The sequence below is a fragment of the Schistocerca gregaria genome, chromosome 3 (assembly GCF_023897955.1).
Source record: "Schistocerca gregaria isolate iqSchGreg1 chromosome 3, iqSchGreg1.2, whole genome shotgun sequence".
NCBI classification, from domain to species: Eukaryota; Metazoa; Arthropoda; class Insecta; order Orthoptera; family Acrididae; genus Schistocerca; species Schistocerca gregaria.
Genome location: NC_064922.1, coordinates 948,812,284 through 948,834,067, shown reverse-complemented (window position 1 = coordinate 948,834,067; position 21,784 = coordinate 948,812,284). Strand labels below are relative to the sequence as shown.

Below are 21,784 nucleotides of genomic sequence, written 5' to 3'. Positions count from 1 at the left end.
ATTTATTTTTTGCACATTCACCGGCGCCTGTAAACTGGCAGGCCTGACAACTTCAAATAATTTAGTTGTAATGCTATCAGCGTGGTCGCTAAGGATAGTGGCGGTCCTTTTTATAAAAAGCGCAGACGCCTTATTTCTGATGTCAACTAACCCCAAACCTCCATTCCTGGGATCTAAGGTCGCAGTTTTTGCGTCGACTCTGAATATATCCCCTCTCCAAAGATAGCTGGCAATGGTAGACATTATCTTTTTTCCAATCATTTTCGGTAGTGGGAAGATCTGTGCTATAAAGTAACTCCTGGAGAGAATGCAGTGGTTAATGAAAATCACCCTCTGAACTTGGTTCATGTGACGGTGGAGGTTTTCTCTTGTTGTTCCAAGAAGTTGTCCCGACGTATTTCTCCAATTGATAGCTGCCATTTTTAACGGACAAGGTGTCAGTGTTATTCCTAGTGCTTTGCATTGGGTGACCATTGTGGCCCAGGCTAAGGTGGTATGTTGAAAACCCCGCAGGTTTAGGAGTTTGCTTTTGTTTGCGTTGACACCTGCTCCGGAGACTCTACAGTACTTTTTAATTAGCGTTTCCAATTTCAAAATGTCGTCGGGATTTCGCAGGACGACTCCGACATCATCGGCATAGGCGTTTATGACTGTTCGGTGACCAGATAATGTGATGCCAGTTAGAGTGGCATGAACACTGCGGAGGAAAGGTTCTAATGAAAGCACGAATAGGAACATGGAGAGGGGGCTTCCTTGAGGAACGCCGCGCCCGATCTGAATCTGCTTTGTCCTCTGGCAGTTAACTGATATACAAGCGCTGATGCCTGTTGCAACATTTCTGATCACACTTACGACTCGCTCATTAAAACCTATTTTGTTCAGTGTGGCACTAAGGAATCTATGATCCACACGATCAAATGCTTTCTGGAAGTCAATAAACATGATAGCACATTTTATGGTGGTCACAGCAGTGATTGCAATTATATCTCTATATTCAGCTATGCTTTTGAAAATGCTCTTGGTAGGCACACAGGACTGGTATGGACTTACTATCTTTTTGGCCAACTGTGAGAGTCTGTTGTTTAAAATTCTGCCGATGATTTTATAATCGGAGTTTAACAGGGAGATAGGACGAAAGTTGTTGAGGTTTCTTTTTGCAGCATTTTTTGGGATTAGTACTATTGTGCTCTCTTTAAAAACAGCAGGTAAATGCTTTCCCTGAAGCACCTCGTTCGTCATTCGGGTAAACATGTCACCAATCAGTGGCCAGTATCGTTTATAAAATTCAACAGGCAAACCATCCGGTCCCGGCGATTTCCTCAGAGGAGATTTGCAGATGATTCTGTGGATATCTTCGTTAGTACACTCAACGAGAAGGTCTTCGTTTTCCTCGTCCGAGACCTGTGGAGCTATGGAATTAAGGAACTCATCGAAGGACTCTTCACATAACGGGTTGGCAGTGTATAGGTCTTCGTAATATTTGTGCACTGCATTGACGATGTCTCTCTGAGTCGTGAGTGTCTCGCCAGTTTCAGACTGAAGTCCATCAATGAAGGTGCGTCTCCTGTTTCTTTCGTGCTTCAGTAGATGGTACAAGGAAGCATGTTCATCCTCCACGACTGTCTTAGCCTTGGATTTTAATTTCAGACCCTCCATCTGCTGTCTTTTAAGACTGAGCAATTTGGCCTTAGTTTGCTTGATATCTGCCAGACGGACGTTGGAAGTGTTTGCCTGCTCATATAAATTTCGCAGCATGGTATAATAAAATTCTATGGAATTTTTTAAGTCTTTCGATCGTTGTACACTATACTGGATGAGAACTTTTCTCAGTTTAGGCTTTGCCCTGTTGCACCACCAGTCTAGTACTGAGACGTGTCTATCTGCAGAGCGGAGGCACAATGCCCACGCTTCTGTCAAACTTTCTTCTAATCCGTCGTCCTGCATCAGTGACGTATTAAGGTGCCATGAACTTCTAAAACGGCGAGTGGGTTGCGCAGTAAGGTTGATGGAAGCTAGCACGGAGCTATGATCAGAAAAGTAAACTGGAATCGTCTCTGCTTTAATGAAGGAGCTAACTAGACTTTGCGATATGTAGAGTCTGTCGATCCTGCTACGTGAGTGAGGACCTAGGAATGTAAATGCCACAAATGTGGGATACATTATTTCCCAAGCATCTTTAAGCTGTAAAACAGTGACGAAACGCTTCAGTTCATTGCAGTTATTAAAATTCGGAACTTGGTCTTTCTTATTTATCACACAATTAAAATCACCGCCTATTATAAGATCTTTTGGGTTTTTCCGTAATAAATAAATGATTTCTTCTTTATAGAACTGTGCTCTTTCCATTCTATTGGATGTGCCAGAAGGGGCATACAGATTGATAAGGGTAGAACCAAAGACTTTTATACCTATCGCTCTGCCGGAGTCCAACCTCTCGATATCCGAGACAGGAATCCCCTCCCTGACTAAAATTGCTGTACCGACGTTGGTGTCAAGTGAGACATTTAAAATCGCCAAATATCCAGGCACTGTAAGATTAGTCAGCACTACTTCCTGTAGGAAAGCAATGTCCGTCCCTGACTCATATAAATAATCCTTGAGCGCTGTAACTTTAGTCACGGATGTAATCCTGTTAATATTGATAGTCGTAATTGTATATGCCTGGGACATTTAGTTTGCATAAAAAGTAAATAAGTGATTAAAAAGATAACAAAATATTAATAAAAAAAAAAAGAAAAGAGATGTGCAGCTTCTAGAAGGGAGAACGACTCCGCTTAAACAAACATCTAAAAGAATAGTCAGTATTTGAAGCTCGGTAAACACTTCATCTGGTTCCTCTGAAATATGACTAAGACAGTAGTACAATTAGAAATGAAACTGGTTCAACAAAATCCTTTTTTTTTTTTTTTCATCTTACAGCCTCATTTTGGTGCAGGATTCCGAACATCTCGGGTTTTAGTTTTACCGAGGGGCTTTGCATCACTAATGTCACTTGAAGGTACCTCCTTAGGTCTTTCCGTGATGATTTCATACAAGACGTTCTTGGCCGTCGCTTCCTCTTGTGCTGGTTGTTGTTTGCTTTGGTTACGGGAAGCTTTGAGAGTAGGTTGCGGTTTGAGTCGGCGTCTTCGGACATCTTGGTTCAACGCGCCGTCAGTCGGATTGTCTATCTTTACCACCGTTGTGACCGAAGCTGCCTCAACAGCGTCCTTTTTACGAGTGTCATTTCCTTGTTCTTCCGTCACTAGCTCCAGAGCACTGACTGAGTCGGCGGTTTGTGGGTCTGTAAGTTCTTGAGTTGGGTTCCGCTCCGTCACCTCCTGTGCTTCGGAGTGCGCCTCATCCGTCTCCGCGACAATCGTTACTGCGTCCCCTCCGTGGACCGTTTGTACCTGTTCAGCCGCCGACAGCGGCCGGGTTGGCTCAGCGGCTGTCGTCACGTCAATACATGTACTGTTTGTTTCCTCGAGCACATCCGCATTACATTGCTTCTGCTTGCGGGTGGAAGGCGAATTACGGGCGGACTCGCCGTCCGAGCCGTCATCGGTCGTTTCCAACGGTCGCTTCTTATTCGGGAGATCGCAATCGGGAACAGAAGGGTGTGATGTAATGACGCTCAGGGGAGGGAACTCCGTAGTAGTTATGGCGGGCACTGCAGAAGTACATGCACCACTGTCGTTAACCGAAAGAAGGGAAGTGCTATTTGGTAAGACATCGCTGAGGGTCAGTTTTTGGCGCTGTGTTAGATTGTTCCGAAGAACAAAAACACGGCGCGGACAATCTTGTCGGAAATGACCTGTCTCATTGCAAATATTGCACGTGCGCTCCTGACCAGAATACACAACATGTGCTTTATGGCCTGCAACGGATATATGGGACGGAATGTTGGCTTTCACCTCCATTTCAACGGATCTAATGCCATTAAAACATTGTATCTTGTATAGCTTCGACCATCTTTCGTTATAGATAGATTTAACTTCGCCATATTTAGATAGAGCGTCCTTGATCAACTGATTATCAATTTCAATTGGAACATTCAAAATCCTGACATTGGTGTACATGATATCAGCTTTTCGTACAGAGACATTACTTTTTGAACCGTCTCGGTGAACAAATTCGACGGAATTACCCCATTTTGCAAGCAACTTATCGACTGTCACTGAGTTCAGAAATTTAACAAAAACACAGTATTTTTCAGCATCTAATTGCGTGGTATGAACAGAGTCAGAATTTATACCGATTACCTCAGTCAGCCAATCGTGGATTTCCAGCGCAGTGGGTTGGACCGGCCGTGTTTCTTTCTCGAACGAGAAGACTAAAGTATTCTTCCTGACGGTGTCAGACATGGTCGTCGGTTCCGACGAAATTCCGGCAACAACCGAAATTGCGGCGAAGCACGAAACGTGGAACGGACGAAAGCACTATAAAAACACTTATCAGAGACACCACTCAAAAAATAACAGCGAAAATGTACAGCTAACTTCACGTAAACACCAAACACCGGCGATAGCGCTAACGTACGCGGAGTAAACAACAAGCACGTCCGACCGCGGCGACGGCTAAAGCATGGAACCGTGTGCCTCTAGCGGACTTAAACTGAGCAGCATCATGTCATTAAACCGGTAAGCTGCGATTTATTACATGTAGCGTCCTCAGGAAGTGTTTGCGTGGCAAATGAAGCAACCAAGTAGGTTGAAAGTGGAGGGAACAACTTCGAATGTAGCGAGAATTCTTGCCATTATTCGTACATGAAGTGATGTCGAAGGGTCAGGTAATCAAAATCGCGGAACAGCCACTTTCGTATGGTGGATGCTTTGTGCTGGAAGCAGCCTAGCTATGAAAACAGCTATGGACACAGAGTACTGTCGAAAAGTACGTGCTGTCACACAACGCTACGTAGTGGGCTGATGGTGCTTGACACGATTACATTTGCACTTCACACGATCGACATACTGTCTCACAACTCAATCAGCTCTTTCAGCCTTCAACGACATTGGTCCTCAGCACAGCTCATGTTGTAGGTGTCGGATTAAGAAACCTCTTTGAGATTATGGTCCAGATAGGATGCTTCAATAGCAAGTGCGCCAAGATCTCAGTAGGTGGCGAGGTGCACAGCTGCTTACTTTCGCGGCCTGTTGGTCTAGGGGTATGATTCCTGCTTTGGGTGCAGGAGGTCCCGGGTTCAAATGCCGGACAGGCCCTACTTTTCACTTTCGCGACAACCAAGCACTACGATAAACTAGCGAGTCTCTGAAAGTAAGCCATGAAACGGGGCAAACTGCATGTCGGGCCACCGGCCAATGATACTGGCAAGTGCGTCTTGTGGAAAGCAATCTACGAAGCAGGATTAAGCCGTCTTCGATTACTTATATCTATACCTAAAGACTGACACGTACAACGATTCTATTCGTTTCCCAGGAACTAGTACATCGCATGCACGTTTGTTAAATGCATGTGCATGCAGCACCCAAAACGGAGAGATGCTGGGAGAAGCAGCTGAGGTCGTCTTCTCGCAGTTGAACCCCTTACGTTCCGTTATTAATCCTAGTAGCAAAAGCATAAGCATTTGGAGCGTTCCCCATTCACGTGTGGACTGCCATTAACAATTTGCATTACATGATCCTAGCTAAAATTTTGCATATACAATTCCAACTGCCAGCTCGTACACGTTTCTAGAAACGATCGCAAAACACTGAATCAGGTTCCACCGAGACTCGAACTCGGATCGCTGGATTCAAAGTCCAGAGTGCTAACCATTACACCATGGAACCGTGTGCCTCTAGCGGTCATATTTTGAGCATCGTCATGTCATTAAACCGGTAAGCTGCGATTTTTACATGTAGCGTCCTCAGGAAGTGTTTGCGTGGCAAATGAAGCAACCAATTAGGTTGAAAGTGGAAGGAACAACTTCGACTGCAGCGAGAATTCTTGCCAGTATTTGTACATGAAGTGATGTCGAAGGGTCAGGTAATCAAAATCGCGGAACAGCCACTTTCGTATGGTGGATGCTTTGTGCTGGAAGCAGCCTAGCTATGAAAACAGCTATGGACACAGAGTACTGTCGAAAAGTACGTGCTGTCACACAACGCTACGTAGTGGGCTGATGGTGCTTGACACGATTACATTTGCACTTCACACGATCGACATACTGTCTCACAACTCAATCAGCTCTTTCAGCCTTCAACGACATTGGTCCTCAGCACAGCTCATGTTGTAGGTGTCGGATTAAGAAACCTCTTTGAGAATATGGTCCAGATTGGATGCTTCAATAGCAAGTGCGCCAAGATCTCAGTAGGTGGCGGGGTGCACAAGTGCTTACTTTTGCGGCCTGTTGGTCTAGGGGTATGATTCCTGCTTTGGGTGCAGGAGGTCCCGGGTTCAAATGCCGGACAGGCCCTACTTTTCACTTTCGCGACAACCAAGCACTACGATAAACTAGCGAGTCTCTGAAAGTAAGCCATGCAACGGGGCAAACTGCATGTCGGGCCACCGGCCAATGATACTGGCAAGTGCGTCTTGTGGAAAGCAATCTACGAAGCAGGATTAAGCCGTCTTCGATTACTTATATCTATACCTAAAGACTGACACGTACAACGATTCTATTCGTTTCCTAGGAACTAGTACATCGCATGCACGTTTGTTAAATGCATGTGCATGCAGCACCCAAAACGGAGAGATGCTGGGAGAAGCAGCTGAGGTCGTCTTCTCGCAGTTGAACCCCTTACGTTCCGTTATTAATCCTAGTAGCAAAAGCATAAGCATTTGGAGCGTTCCCCATTCACGTGTGGACTGCTATTAACAATTTGCATTACATGATCCTAGCTAAAATTTTGCATATACAATTCCAACTGCAAGCTCGTACACGTTTCTAGAAACGATCGCAAAACACTGAATCAGGTTCCACCGAGACTCGAACTCGGATAGCTGGATTCAAAGTCCAGAGAGCTAACCATTACACCATGGAACCGTGTGCCTCTAGCGGTCATATTTTGAGCATCGTCATGTCATTAAACCGGTAAGCTGCGATTTATTACATGTAGCGTCCTCAGGAAGTGTTTGCGTGGCAAATGAAGCAACCAAGTAGGTTGAAAGTGGAGGGAACAACTTCGAATGTAGCGAGAATTCTTGCCAGTATTCGTACATGAAGTGATGTCGAAGGGCCAGGTAATCAAAATCGCGTAACAGCCACTTTCGTATGGTGGATGCTTTGTGCTGGAAGCAGCCTAGCTATGAAAACAGCTATGGACACAGAGTACTGTCGAAAAGTACGTGCTGTCACACAACGCTACGTAGTGGGCTGATGGTGCTTGACACGATTACATTTGCACTTCACACGATCGACATACTGTCTCACAACTCAAGCAGCTCTTTCAGCCTTCAACTACATTGGTCCTCAGCACAGCTCATGTTGTAGGTGTCGGATTAAGAAACCTCTTTGAGAATATGGTCCAGATTGGATGCTTCAATAGCAAGTGCGGCAAGATCTCAGTAGGTGGCGGGGTGCACAGGTGCTTACTTTTGCGGCCTGTTGGTCTAGGGGTATGATTCCTGCTTTGGGTGCAGGAGGTCCCGGGTTCAAATGCCGGACAGGCCCTACTTTTCACTTTCGCGACAACCAAGCACTACGATAAACTAGCGAGTCTCTGAAAGTAAGCCATGCAACGGGGCCAACTGCATGTCGGGCCACCGGCCAATGATACTGGCAAGTGCGTCTTGTGGAAAGCAATCTACGAAGCAGGATTAAGCCGTCTTCGATTACTTATATCTATACCTAAAGACTGACACGTACAACGATTCTATTCGTTTCCCAGGAACTAGTACATCGCATGCACGTTTGTTAAATGCATGTGCATGCAGCACCCAAAACGGAGAGATGCAGGGAGAAGCAGCTGAGGTCGTCTTCTCGCATTTGAACCCCTTACGTTCCGTTATTAATCCTAGTAGCAAAAGCATAAGCATTTGGAGCGTTCCCCATTCACGTGTGGACTGCCATTAACAATTTGCATTACATGATCCTAGCTAAAATTTTGCATATACAATTCCAACTGCCAGCTCGTACACGTTTCTAGACACGATCTCAAAACACTGAATCAGGTTCCACCGAGACTCGAACTCGGATCGCTGGATTCAAAGTCCAGAGTGCTAACCATTACAGCATGGAACCGTGTGCCTCTAGCGGTCATATTTTGAGCATCGTCATGTCATTAAACCGGTAAGCTGCGATTTTTACATGTAGCGTCCTCAAGAAGTCTTTGCGTGGCAAATGAAGCAACCAAGTAGGTTGAAAGTGGAAGGAACAACTTCGACTGTAGCGAGAATTCTTGCCAGTATTCGTACATGAAGTGATGTCGAAGGGTCAGGTAATCAAAATCGCGGAACAGCCACTTTCGTATGGTGGATGCTTTGTGCTGGAAGCAGCCTATCTATGAAAACAGCTATGGACACAGAGTACTGTCGAAAAGTACGTGCTGTCACACAACGCTACGTAGTGGGCTGATGGTGCTTGACACGATTACATTTGCACTTCACACGATCGACATACTGTCTCACAACTCAAGCAGCTCTTTCAGCCTTCAACTACATTGGTCCTCAGCACAGCTCATGTTGTAGGTGTCGGATTAAGAAACCTCTTTGAGAATATGGTCCAGATTGGATGCTTCAGTAGCAAGTGCGGCAAGATCTCAGTAGGTGGCGGGGTGCACAGCTGCTAACTTTTGCGGCCTGTTGGTCTAGGTGTATGTTTCCTGCTTTGGGTGCAGGAGGTCCCGGATTCAAATGCCGGACAGGCCCTACTTTTCACTTTCGCGACACCAAGCACTACGATAAACTAGCGAGTCTCTGAAAGTAAGCCATGCAACGGGGCAAACTGCATGTCGGGCCACCGGCCAATGATACTGGCAAGTGCGTCTTGTGGAAAGCAATCTACGAAGCAGGATTAAGCCGTCTTCGATTACTTATATCTATACCTAAAGACTGACACGTACAACGATTCTATTCGTTTCCCAGGAACTAGTACATCGCATGCACGTTTGTTAAATGCATGTGCATGCAGCACCCAAAACGGAGAGATGCTGGGAGAAGCAGCTGAGGTCGTCTTCTCGCAGTTGAACCCCTTACGTTCCGTTATTAATCCTAGTAGCAAAAGCATAAGCATTTGGAGCCTTCCCCATTCACGTGTGGACTGCTATTAACAATTTGCATTACATGATCCTAGCTAAAATTTTGCATATACAATTCCAACTGCCAGCTCGTACACGTTTCTAGAAACGATCGCAAAACACTGAATCAGGTTCCACCGAGAGTCGAACTCGGATCGCTGGATTCAAAGTCCAGAGTGCTAAGCATTACACCATGGAACCGTGTGCCTCTAGCGGACGTAAACTGAGCAGCATCATGTCATTAAACCGGTAAGCTGCGATTTATTACATGTAGCGTCCTCAGGAAGTGTTTGCGTGGCAAATGAAGCAACCAAGTAGGTTGAAAGTGGAGGGAACAACTTCGAATGTAGCGAGAATTCTTGCCAGTATTCGTACATGAAGTGATGTCGAAGGGTCAGGTAATCAAAATCGCGGAACAGCCACTTTCGTATGGTGGATGCTTTGTGCTGGAAGCAGCCTAGCTATGAAAACAGCTATGGACACAGAGTACTGTCGAAAAGTACGTGCTGTCACACAACGCTACGTAGTGGGCTGATGGTGCTTGACACGATTACATTTGCACTTCACACGATCGACATACTGTCTCACAACTCAAGCAGCTCTTTCAGCCTTCAACTACATTGGTCCTCAGCACAGCTCATGTTGTAGGTGTCGGATTAAGAAACCTCTTTGAGAATATGGTCCAGATTGGATGCTTCAATAGCAAGTGCGGCAAGATCTCAGTAGGTGGCGGGGTGCACAGCTGCTTACGTTTGCGGCCTGTTTTTCTAGGCGTATGATTCCTGCTTTGGGTGCAGGAGGTCCCGGGTTCAAATGCCGGACAGGCCCTACTTTTCACTTTCGCGACAACCAAGCACTACGATAAACTAGCGAGTCTCTGAAAGTAAGCCATGAAACGGGGCAAACTGCATGTCGGGCCTCCGGCCAATGATACTGGCAAGTGCGTCTTGTGGAAAGCAATCTACGAAGCAGGATTAAGCCGTCTTCGATTACTTATATCTATACCTAAAGACTGACACGTACAACGATTCTATTCGTTTCCCAGGAACTAGTACATCGCATACACGTTTGTTAAATGCATGTGCATGCAGCACCCAAAACGGAGAGATGCTGGGAGAAGCAGCTGAGGTCGTCTTCTCGCAGTTGAGCCCCTTACGTTCCGTTATTAATCCTAGTAGCAAAAGCATAAGCATTTGGAGCCTTCCCCATTCACGTGTGGACTGCTATTAACAATTTGCATTACATGATCCTAGCTAAAATTTTGCATATACAATTCCAACTGCCAGCTCGTACACGTTTCTAGAAACGATCGCAAAACACTGAACCAGGTACCACCGAGTCTCGATCTCGGATCGCTGGATTCAAATTCCAGAGTGCTAACCATTACACCATGGAACCGTGTGCCTCTAGCGGACTTAAACTGAGCAGCATCATGTCATTAAACCGGTAAGCTGCGATTTATTACATGTAGCGTCCTCAGGAAGTGTTTGCGTGGCAAATGAAGCAACCAAGTAGGTTGAAAGTGGAGGGAACAACTTCGAATGTAGCGAGAATTCTTGCCAGTATTCGTACATGAAGTGATGTCGAAGGGTCAGGTAATCAAAATCGCGGAACAGCCACTTTCGTATGGTGGATGCTTTGTGCTGGAAGCAGCCTAGCTATGAAAACAGCTATGGACACAGAGTACTGTCGAAAAGTACGTGCTGTCACACAACGCTACGTAGTGGGCTGATGGTGCTTGACACGATTACATTTGCACTTCACACGATCGACATACTGTCTCACAACTCAAGCAGCTCTTTCAGCCTTCAACTACATTGGTCCTCAGCACAGCTCATGTTGTAGGTGTCGGATTAAGAAACCTCTTTGAGAATATGGTCCAGATTGGATGCTTCAATAGCAAGTGCGGCAAGATCTCAGTAGGTGGCGGGGTGCACAGCTGCTTACGTTTGCGGCCTGTTTTTCTAGGCGTATGATTCCTGCTTTGGGTGCAGGAGGTCCCGGGTTCAAATGCCGGACAGGCCCTACTTTTCACTTTCGCGACAACCAAGCACTACGATAAACTAGCGAGTCTCTGAAAGTAAGCCATGAAACGGGGCAAACTGCATGTCGGGCCTCCGGCCAATGATACTGGCAAGTGCGTCTTGTGGAAAGCAATCTACGAAGCAGGATTAAGCCGTCTTCGATTACTTATATCTATACCTAAAGACTAACACGTACAACGATTCTATTCGTTTCCCAGGAACTAGTACATCGCATACACGTTTGTTAAATGCATGTGCATGCAGCACCCAAAACGGAGAGATGCTGGGAGAAGCAGCTGAGGTCGTCTTCTCGCAGTTGAACCCCTTACGTTCCGTTATTAATCCTAGTAGCAAAAGCATAAGCATTTGGAGCGTTCCCCATTCACGTGTGGACTGCTATTAACAATTTGCATTACATGATCCTAGCTAAAATTTTGCATATACAATTCCAACTGCCAGCTCGTACACGTTTCTAGAAACGATCGCAAAACACTGAACCAGGTTCCACCGAGACTCGCACTCGGATCGCTGGATTCAAATTCCAGAGTGCTAACCATTACACCATGGAACCGTGTGCCTCTAGCGGACTTAAACTGAGCAGCATCATGTCATTAAACCGGTAAGCTGCGATTTATTACATGTAGCGTCCTCAGGAAGTGTTTGCGTGGCAAATGAAGCAACCAAGTAGGTTGAAAGTGGAGGGAACAACTTCGAATGTAGCGAGAATTCTTGCCAGTATTCGTACATGAAGTGATGTCGAAGGGTCAGGTAATCAAAATCGCGGAACAGCCACTTTCGTATGGTGGATGCTTTGTGCTGGAAGCAGCCTAGCTATGAAAACAGCTATGGACACAGAGTACTGTCGAAAAGTACGTGCTGTCACACAACGCTACGTAGTGGGCTGATGGTGCTTGACACGATTACATTTGCACTTCACACGATCGACATACTGTCTCACAACTCAAGCAGCTCTTTCAGACTTCAACTACATTGGTCCTCAGCACAGCTCATGTTGTAGGTGTCGGATTAAGAAACCTCTTTGAGAATATGGTCCAGATTGGATGCTTCAATAGCAAGTGCGGCAAGATCTCAGTAGGTGGCGGGGTGCACAGCTGCTTACTTTCGCGGCCTGTTGGTCTAGGGGTATGATTCCTGCTTTGGGTGCAGGAGGTCCCGGGTTCAAATGCCGGACAGGCCCTACTTTTCACTTTCGCGACAACCAAGCACTACGATAAACTAGCGAGTCTCTGAAAGTAAGCCATGAAACGGGGCAAACTGCATGTCGGGCCTCCGGCCAATGATACTGGCAAGTGCGTCTTGTGGAAAGCAATCTACGAAGCAGGATTAAGCCGTCTTCGATTACTTATATCTATACCTAAAGACTGACACGTACAACGATTCTATTCGTTTCCCAGGAACTAGTACATCGCATACACGTTTGTTAAATGCATGTGCATGCAGCACCCAAAACGGAGAGATGCAGGGAGAAGCAGCTGAGGTCGTCTTCTCGCAGTTGAACCCCTTACGTTCCGTTATTAATCCTAGTAGCAAAAGCATAAGCATTTGGAGCCTTCCCCATTCACGTGTGGACTGCTATTAACAATTTGCATTACATGATCCTAGCTAAAATTTTGCATATACAATTCCAACTGCCAGCTCGTACACGTTTCTAGAAACGATCGCAAAACACTGAACCAGGTACCACCGAGACTCGCACTCGGATCGCTGGATTCAAATTCCAGAGTGCTAACCATTACACCATGGAACCGTGTGCCTCTAGCGGACTTAAACTGAGCAGCATCATGTCATTAAACCGGTAAGCTGCGATTTATTACATGTAGCGTCCTCAGGAAGTGTTTGCGTGGCAAATGAAGCAACCAAGTAGGTTGAAAGTGGAGGGAACAACTTCGAATGTAGCGAGAATTCTTGCCAGTATTCGTACATGAAGTGATGTCGAAGGGTCAGGTAATCAAAATCGCGGAACAGCCACATTCGTATGGTGGATGCTTTGTGCTGGAAGCAGCCTAGCTATGAAAACAGCTATGGACACAGAGTACTGTCGAAAAGTACGTGCTGTCACACAACGCTACGTAGTGGGCTGATGGTGCTTGACACGATTACATTTGCACTTCACACGATCGACATACTGTCTCACAACTCAAGCAGCTCTTTCAGACTTCAACTACATTGGTCCTCAGCACAGCTGATGTTGTAGGTGTCGGATTAAGAAACCTCTTTGAGAATATGGTCCAGATTGGATGCTTCAATAGCAAGTGCGGCAAGATCTCAGTAGGTGGCGGGGTGCACAGCTGCTTACTTTCGCGGCCTGTTGGTCTAGGGGTATGATTCCTGCTTTGGGTGCAGGAGGTCCCGGGTTCAAATGCCGGACAGGCCCTACTTTTCACTTTCGCGACAACCAAGCACTACGATAAACTAGCGAGTCTCTGAAAGTAAGCCATGAAACGGGGCAAACTGCATGTCGGGCCTCCGGCCAATGATACTGGCAAGTGCGTCTTGTGGAAAGCAATCTACGAAGCAGGATTAAGCCGTCTTCGATTACTTATATCTACACCTAAAGACTGACACGTACAACGATTCTATTCGTTTCCCAGGAACTAGTACATCGCATGCACGTTTGTTAAATGCATGCGCATGCAGCACCCAAAACGGAGAGATGCTGGGAGAAGCAGCTGAGGTCGTCTTCTCGCAGTTGAACCCCTTACGTTCCGTTATTAATCCTAGTAGCAAAAGCATAAGCATTTGGAGCCTTCCCCATTCACGTGTGGACTGCTATTAACAATTTGCATTACATGATCCTAGCTAAAATTTTGCATATACAATTCCAACTGCCAGCTCGTACACGTTTCTAGAAACGATCGCAAAACACTGAATCAGGTTCCACCGAGACTCGAACTCGGATCGCTGGATTCAAAGTCCAGAGTGCTAAGCATTACACCATGGAACCGTGTGCCTCTAGCGGACGTAAACTGAGCAGCATCATGTCATTAAACCGGTAAGCTGCGATTTATTACATGTAGCGTCCTCAGGAAGTGTTTGCGTGGCAAATGAAGCAACCAAGTAGGTTGAAAGTGGAGGGAACAACTTCGAATGTAGCGAGAATTCTTGCCAGTATTCGTACATGAAGTGATGTCGAAGGGTCAGGTAATCAAAATCGCGGAACAGCCACTTTCGTATGGTGGATGCTTTGTGCTGGAAGCAGCCTAGCTATGAAAACAGCTATGGACACAGAGTACTGTCGAAAAGTACGTGCTGTCACACAACGCTACGTAGTGGGCTGATGGTGCTTGACACGATTACATTTGCACTTCACACGATCGACATACTGTCTCACAACTCAAGCAGCTCTTTCAGCCTTCAACTACATTGGTCCTCAGCACAGCTCATGTTGTAGGTGTCGGATTAAGAAACCTCTTTGAGAATATGGTCCAGATTGGATGCTTCAATAGCAAGTGCGGCAAGATCTCAGTAGGTGGCGGGGTGCACAGCTGCTTACTTTTGCGGCCTGTTTTTCTAGGGGTATGATTCCTGCTTTGGGTGCAGGAGGTCCCGGGTTCAAATGCCGGACAGGCCCTACTTTTCACTTTCGCGACAACCAAGCACTACGATAAACTAGCGAGTCTCTGAAAGTAAGCCATGAAACGGGGCAAACTGCATGTCGGGCCACCGGCCAATGATACTGGCAAGTGCGTCTTGTGGAAAGCAATCTACGAAGCAGGATTAAGCCGTCTTCGATTACTTATATCTATACCTAAAGACTGACACGTACAACGATTCTATTCGTTTCCCAGGAACTAGTACATCGCATGCACGTTTGTTAAATGCATGTGCATGCAGCACCCAAAACGGAGAGATGCTGGGAGAAGCAGCTGAGGTCGTCTTCTCGCAGTTGAACCCCTTACGTTCCGTTATTAATCCTAGTAGCAAAAGCATAAGCATTTGGAGCCTTCCCCATTCACGTGTGGACTGCTATTAACAATTTGCATTACATGATCCTAGCTAAAATTTTGCATATACAATTCCAACTGCCAGCTCGTACACGTTTCTAGAAACGATCGCAAAACACTGAATCAGGTTCCACCGAGACTCGAACTCGGATCGCTGGATTCAAAGTCCAGAGTGCTAAGCATTACACCATGGAACCGTGTGCCTCTAGCGGACGTAAACTGAGCAGCATCATGTCATTAAACCGGTAAGCTGCGATTTATTACATGTAGCGTCCTCAGGAAGTGTTTGCGTGGCAAATGAAGCAACCAAGTAGGTTGAAAGTGGAGGGAACAACTTCGAATGTAGCGAGAATTCTTGCCAGTATTCGTACATGAAGTGATGTCGAAGGGTCAGGTAATCAAAATCGCGGAACAGCCACTTTCGTATGGTGGATGCTTTGTGCTGGAAGCAGCCTAGCTATGAAAACAGCTATGGACACAGAGTACTGTCGAAAAGTACGTGCTGTCACACAACGCTACGTAGTGGGCTGATGGTGCTTGACACGATTACATTTGCACTTCACACGATCGACATACTGTCTCACAACTCAAGCAGCTCTTTCAGCCTTCAACTACATTGGTCCTCAGCACAGCTCATGTTGTAGGTGTCGGATTAAGAAACCTCTTTGAGAATATGGTCCAGATTGGATGCTTCAATAGCAAGTGCGGCAAGATCTCAGTAGGTGGCGGGGTGCACAGCTGCTTACGTTTGCGGCCTGTTTTTCTAGGCGTATGATTCCTGCTTTGGGTGCAGGAGGTCCCGGGTTCAAATGCCGGACAGGCCCTACTTTTCACTTTCGCGACAACCAAGCACTACGATAAACTAGCGAGTCTCTGAAAGTAAGCCATGAAACGGGGCAAACTGCATGTCGGGCCTCCGGCCAATGATACTGGCAAGTGCGTCTTGTGGAAAGCAATCTACGAAGCAGGATTAAGCCGTCTTCGATTACTTATATCTATACCTAAAGACTGACACGTACAACGATTCTATTCGTTTCCCAGGAACTAGTACATCGCATACACGTTTGTTAAATGCATGTGCATGCAGCACCCAAAACGGAGAGATGCTGGGAGAAGCAGCTGAGGTCGTCTTCTCGCAGTTGAACCCCTTACGTTCCGTTATTAATCCTAGTAGCAAAAGCATAAGCATTTGGAGCGTTCCCCATTCACGTGTGGACTGCTATTAACAATTTGCATTACATGATCCTAGCTAAAATTTTGCATATACAATTCCAACTGCCAGCTCGTACACGTTTCTAGAAACGATCGCAAAACACTGAATCTGGTTCCATCGAGACTCGATCTCGGATCGCTGGATTCAAATTCCAGAGTGCTAACCATTACACCATGGAACCGTGTGCCTCTAGCGGACTTAAACTGAGCAGCATCATGTCATTAAACCGGTAAGCTGCGATTTATTACATGTAGCGTCCTCAGGAAGTGTTTGCGTGGCAAATGAAGCAACCAAGTAGGTTGAAAGTGGAGGGAACAACTTCGAATGTAGCGAGAATTCTTGCCAGTATTCGTACATGAAGTGATGTCGAAGGGTCAGGTAATCAAAATCGCGGAACAGCCACTTTCGTATGGTGGATGCTTTGTGCTGGAAGCAGCCTAGCTATGAAAACAGCTATGGACACAGAGTACTGTCGAAAAGTACGTGCTGTCACACAACGCTACGTAGTGGGCTGATGGTGCTTGACACGATTACATTTGCACTTCACACGATCGACATACTGTCTCACAACTCAAGCAGCTCTTTCAGCCTTCAACTACATTGGTCCTCAGCACAGCTCATGTTGTAGGTGTCGGATTAAGAAACCTCTTTGAGAATATGGTCCAGATTGGATGCTTCAATAGCAAGTGCGGCAAGATCTCAGTAGGTGGCGGGGTGCACAGCTGCTTACGTTTGCGGCCTGTTTTTCTAGGCGTATGATTCCTGCTTTGGGTGCAGGAGGTCCCGGGTTCAAATGCCGGACAGGCCCTACTTTTCACTTTCGCGACAACCAAGCACTACGATAAACTAGCGAGTCTCTGAAAGTAAGCCATGAAACGGGGCAAACTGCATGTCGGGCCTCCGGCCAATGATACTGGCAAGTGCGTCTTGTGGAAAGCAATCTACGAAGCAGGATTAAGCCGTCTTCGATTACTTATATCTATACCTAAAGACTGACACGTACAACGATTCTATTCGTTTCCCAGGAACTAGTACATCGCATACACGTTTGTTAAATGCATGTGCATGCAGCACCCAAAACGGAGAGATGCTGGGAGAAGCAGCTGAGGTCGTCTTCTCGCAGTTGAACCCCTTACGTTCCGTTATTAATCCTAGTAGCAAAAGCATAAGCATTTGGAGCCTTCCCCATTCACGTGTGGACTGCTATTAACAATTTGCATTACATGATCCTAGCTAAAATTTTGCATATACAATTCCAACTGCCAGCTCGTACACGTTTCTAGAAACGATCGCAAAACACTGAACCAGGTACCACCGAGACTCGCACTCGGATCGCTGGATTCAAATTCCAGAGTGCTAACCATTACACCATGGAACCGTGTGCCTCTAGCGGACTTAAACTGAGCAGCATCATGTCATTAAACCGGTAAGCTGCGATTTATTACATGTAGCGTCCTCAGGAAGTGTTTGCGTGGCAAATGAAGCAACCAAGTAGGTTGAAAGTGGAGGGAACAACTTCGAATGTAGCGAGAATTCTTGCCAGTATTCGTACATGAAGTGATGTCGAAAGGTCAGGTAATCAAAATCGCGGAACAGCCACATTCGTATGGTGGATGCTTTGTGTTGGAAGCAGCCTAGCTATGAAAACAGCTATGGACACAGAGTACTGTCGAAAAGTACGTGCTGTCACACAACGCTACGTAGTGGGCTGATGGTGCTTGACACGATTACATTTGCACTTCACACGATCGACATACTGTCTCACAACTCAAGCAGCTCTTTCAGACTTCAACTACATTGGTCCTCAGCACAGCTCATGTTGTAGGTGTCGGATTAAGAAACCTCTTTGAGAATATGGTCCAGATTGGATGCTTCAATAGCAAGTGCGGCAAGATCTCAGTAGGTGGCGGGGTGCACAGCTGCTTACTTTCGCGGCCTGTTGGTCTAGGGGTATGATTCCTGCTTTGGGTGCAGGAGGTCCCGGGTTCAAATGCCGGACAGGCCCTACTTTTCACTTTCGCGACAACCAAGCACTACGATAAACTAGCGAGTCTCTGAAAGTAAGCCATGCAACGGGGCAAACTGCATGTCGGGCCTCCGGTCAATGATACTGGCAAGTGCGTCTTGTGGAAAGCAATCTACGAAGCAGGATTAAGCCGTCTTCGATTACTTATATCTATACCTAAAGACTGACACGTACAACGATTCTATTCGTTTCCCAGGAACTAGTACATCGCATACACGTTTGTTAAATGCATGTGCATGCAGCACCCAAAACGGAGAGATGCTGGGAGAAGCAGCTGAGGTCGTCTTCTCGCAGTTGAACCCCTTACGTTCCGTTATTAATCCTAGTAGCAAAAGCATAAGCATTTGGAGCGTTCCCCATTCACGTGTGGACTGCTATTAACAATTTGCATTACATGATCCTAGCTAAAATTTTGCATATACAATTCCAACTGCCAGCTCGTACACGTTTCTAGAAACGATCGCAAAACACTGAATCAGGTTCCACCGAGACTCGAACTCGGATCGCTGGATTCAAAGTCCAAAGTGCTAACCATTACACCATGGAACCGTGTGCCTCTAGCGGACGTAAACTGAGCAGCATCATGTCATTAAACCGGTAAGCTGCGATTTATTACATGTAGCGTCCTCAGGAAGTGTTTGCGTGGCAAATGAAGCAACCAAGTAGGTTGAAAGTGGAGGGAACAACTTCGAATTTAGCGAGAATTCTTGTCAGTATTCGTACATGAAGTGATGTCGAAGGGTCAGGTAATCAAAATCGCGGAACAGCCACTTTCGTATGGTGGATGCTTTGTGCTGGAAGCAGCCTAGCTATGAAAACAGCTATGGACACAGAGTACTGTCGAAAAGTACGTGCTGTCACACAACGCTACGTAGTGGGCGGATGGTGCTTGACACTATTACATTTGCACTTCACACGATCGACATACTGTCGCACAACTCAAGCAGCTCTTTCAGCCTTCAACTACATTGGTCCTCAGCACAGCTCATGTTGTAGGTGTCGGATTAAGAAACCTCTTTGAGAATATGGTCCAGATTGAATGCTTCAATAGCAAGTGCGGCAAGATCTCAGTAGGTGGCGGGGTGCACAGCTGCTTACGTTTGCGGACTGTTGGTCTAGGGGTATGATTCCTGCTTTGGGTGCAGGAGGTCCCGGATTCAAATGCCGGACAGGACCTACTTTTCACTTTCGCGACAACCAAGCACTACGATAAACTAGCGAGTCTCTGAAAGTAAGCCATGCAACGGGGCAAACTGCATGTCGGGCCACCGGCCAATGATACTGGCAAGTGCGTCTTGTGGAAAGCAATCTACGAAGCAGGATTAAGCCGTCTTCGATTACTTATATCTATACCTAAAGACTGACACGTACAACGATTCTATTCGTTTCCCAGGAACTAGTACATCGCATGCACGTTTGTTAAATGCATGTGCATGCAGCACCCAAAACGGAGAGATGCTGGGAGAAGCAGCTGAGGTCGTCTTCTCGCAGTTGAACCCCTTACGTTCCGTTATTAATCCTAGTAGCAAAAGCATAAGCATTTGGAGCCTTCCCCATTCACGTGTGGACTGCTATTAACAATTTGCATTACATGATCCTAGCTAAAATTTTGCATATACAATTCCAACTGCCAGCTCGTACACGTTTCTAGAAACGATCGCAAAACACTGAATCAGGTTCCACCGAGACTCGAACTCGGATCGCTGGATTCAGAGTCCAGAGTGCTAACCATTACACCATGGAACCGTGTGCCTCTAGCGGACTTAAACTGAGCAGCATCATGTCATTAAACCGGTAGCTGCGATTTATTACATGTAGCGTCCTCAGGAAGTGTTTGCGTGGCAAATGAAGCAACCAAGTAGGTTGAAAGTGGAGGGAACAACTTCGAATGTAGCGAGAATTCTTGCCAGTATTCGTACATGAAGTGATGTCGAAGGGTCAGGTAATCAAAATCGCGGAACAGCCACTTTCGTATGGTGGATGCTTTGTGCTGGAAGCAGCCTAGCTATGAAAACAGCTATGGACACAGAGTACTGTCGAAAAGTACGTGCTGTCACACAACGCTACGTAGTGGGCTGATGGTGCTTGACACGATTACATTTGCACTTCACACGATCGACATACTGTCTCACAACTCAAGCAGCTCTTTCAGCCTTCAACTACATTGGTCCTCAGCACAGCTCATGTTGTAGGTGTCGGATTAAGAAACCTCTTTGAGAATATGGTCCAGATTGGATGCTTCAATAGCAAGTGCGGCAAGATCTCAGTAGGTGGCGGGGTGCACAGCTGCTTACTTTTGCCGCCTGTTTTTCTAGGGGTATGATTCCTGCTTTGGGTGCAGGAGGTCCCGGATTCAAATGCCGGACAGGCCCTACTTTTCACTTTCGCGACAACCAAGCACTACGATAAACTAGCGAGCCTCTGAAAGTAAGCCATGCAACGGGGCAAACTGCATGTCGGGCCACCGGCCAATGATACTGGCAAGTGCGTCTTGTGGAAAGCAATCTACGAAGCAGGATTAAGCCGTCTTCGATTACTTATATCTATACCTAAAGACTGACACATACAACGATTCTATTCGTTTCCCAGGAACTAGTACATCGCATGCACGTTTGTTAAATGCATGTGCATGCAGCACCCAAAACGGAGAGATGCTGGGAGAAGCAGCTGAGGTCGTCTTCTCGCAGTTGAACCCCTTACGTTCCGTTATTAATCCTAGTAGCAAAAGCATAAGCATTTGGAGCGTTCCCCATTCACGTGTGGACTGCTATTAACAATTTGCATTACATGATCCTAGCTAAAATTTTGCATATACAATTCCAACTGCCAGCTCGTACACGTTTCTAGAAACGATCGCAAAACACTGAACCAGGTTCCACCGAGACTCGATCTCGGACCGCTGGATTCAAAGCCCAGAGTGCTAACCATTACACCATGGAACCGAGTGCCTCTAGCGGTCTTAATGTGAGCATCGTCATGTCATTAAACCGGTAAGCTGCGATTTATTACATGTAGCGTCCTCAGGAAGTGTTTGCATGGCAAATGAAGCAACCAAGTAGGTTGAAAGTGGAGGGAATAACTTCGAATGTAGCGAGAATTCTTGCCAGTATTCGTACATGAAGTGATGTCGAAGGGTCAGGTAATCAAAATCGCGGAACAGCCACTTTCGTATGGTGGATGCTTTGTGCTGGAAGCAGCCTAGCTATGAAAACAGCTATGGACACAGAGTACTGTCGAAAAGTACGTGCTGTCACACAACGCTACGTAGTGGGCGGATGGTGCTTGACACTATTACATTTGCACTTCACACGATCGACATTATGTCTCACAACTCAAGCAGCTCTTTCAGCCTTCAACTACATTGGTCCTCAGCACAGCTCATGTTGTTTGTGTCGGAT

The 21,784-nt window shown here is 46.3% G+C and overlaps 15 non-coding genes across 15 annotated transcripts; 6 read left to right on the top strand and 9 right to left on the bottom strand.

Annotated features, from left to right (window-relative positions):
• Positions 1–5,129: 5,129 nt before the first annotated feature.
• Trnap-ugg (transfer RNA proline (anticodon UGG)) lies at positions 5,130–5,201 on the top strand. The gene has a single exon. It is a non-coding gene; the product is annotated as a tRNA-Pro (tRNA).
• Positions 5,202–5,699: 498 nt separating this feature from the next.
• On the bottom strand, positions 5,700–5,771 carry Trnaq-uug (transfer RNA glutamine (anticodon UUG)). Its single transcript has one exon. It is a non-coding gene; the product is annotated as a tRNA-Gln (tRNA).
• Positions 5,772–6,325: 554 nt separating this feature from the next.
• Trnap-ugg (transfer RNA proline (anticodon UGG)) lies at positions 6,326–6,397 on the top strand. Its single transcript has one exon. It is a non-coding gene; the product is annotated as a tRNA-Pro (tRNA).
• A 498-nt stretch (positions 6,398–6,895) lies between these two features.
• On the bottom strand, positions 6,896–6,967 carry Trnaq-uug (transfer RNA glutamine (anticodon UUG)). Its single transcript has one exon. It is a non-coding gene; the product is annotated as a tRNA-Gln (tRNA).
• A 555-nt stretch (positions 6,968–7,522) lies between these two features.
• Trnap-ugg (transfer RNA proline (anticodon UGG)) lies at positions 7,523–7,594 on the top strand. Its single transcript has one exon. It is a non-coding gene; the product is annotated as a tRNA-Pro (tRNA).
• Positions 7,595–8,092: 498 nt separating this feature from the next.
• On the bottom strand, positions 8,093–8,164 carry Trnaq-uug (transfer RNA glutamine (anticodon UUG)). Its single transcript has one exon. It is a non-coding gene; the product is annotated as a tRNA-Gln (tRNA).
• Positions 8,165–9,287: 1,123 nt separating this feature from the next.
• Positions 9,288–9,359, bottom strand: Trnaq-uug (transfer RNA glutamine (anticodon UUG)). Its single transcript has one exon. It is a non-coding gene; the product is annotated as a tRNA-Gln (tRNA).
• Positions 9,360–12,308: 2,949 nt separating this feature from the next.
• On the top strand, positions 12,309–12,380 carry Trnap-ugg (transfer RNA proline (anticodon UGG)). Its single transcript has one exon. It is a non-coding gene; the product is annotated as a tRNA-Pro (tRNA).
• Positions 12,381–13,505: 1,125 nt separating this feature from the next.
• Trnap-ugg (transfer RNA proline (anticodon UGG)) lies at positions 13,506–13,577 on the top strand. Its single transcript has one exon. It is a non-coding gene; the product is annotated as a tRNA-Pro (tRNA).
• Positions 13,578–14,075: 498 nt separating this feature from the next.
• Positions 14,076–14,147, bottom strand: Trnaq-uug (transfer RNA glutamine (anticodon UUG)). Its single transcript has one exon. It is a non-coding gene; the product is annotated as a tRNA-Gln (tRNA).
• Positions 14,148–15,272: 1,125 nt separating this feature from the next.
• On the bottom strand, positions 15,273–15,344 carry Trnaq-uug (transfer RNA glutamine (anticodon UUG)). The gene has a single exon. It is a non-coding gene; the product is annotated as a tRNA-Gln (tRNA).
• Positions 15,345–18,293: 2,949 nt separating this feature from the next.
• Positions 18,294–18,365, top strand: Trnap-ugg (transfer RNA proline (anticodon UGG)). Its single transcript has one exon. It is a non-coding gene; the product is annotated as a tRNA-Pro (tRNA).
• A 498-nt stretch (positions 18,366–18,863) lies between these two features.
• Trnaq-uug (transfer RNA glutamine (anticodon UUG)) lies at positions 18,864–18,935 on the bottom strand. Its single transcript has one exon. It is a non-coding gene; the product is annotated as a tRNA-Gln (tRNA).
• A 1,125-nt stretch (positions 18,936–20,060) lies between these two features.
• Positions 20,061–20,132, bottom strand: Trnaq-cug (transfer RNA glutamine (anticodon CUG)). The gene has a single exon. It is a non-coding gene; the product is annotated as a tRNA-Gln (tRNA).
• Positions 20,133–21,256: 1,124 nt separating this feature from the next.
• On the bottom strand, positions 21,257–21,328 carry Trnaq-uug (transfer RNA glutamine (anticodon UUG)). Its single transcript has one exon. It is a non-coding gene; the product is annotated as a tRNA-Gln (tRNA).
• Positions 21,329–21,784: the final 456 nt, after the last annotated feature.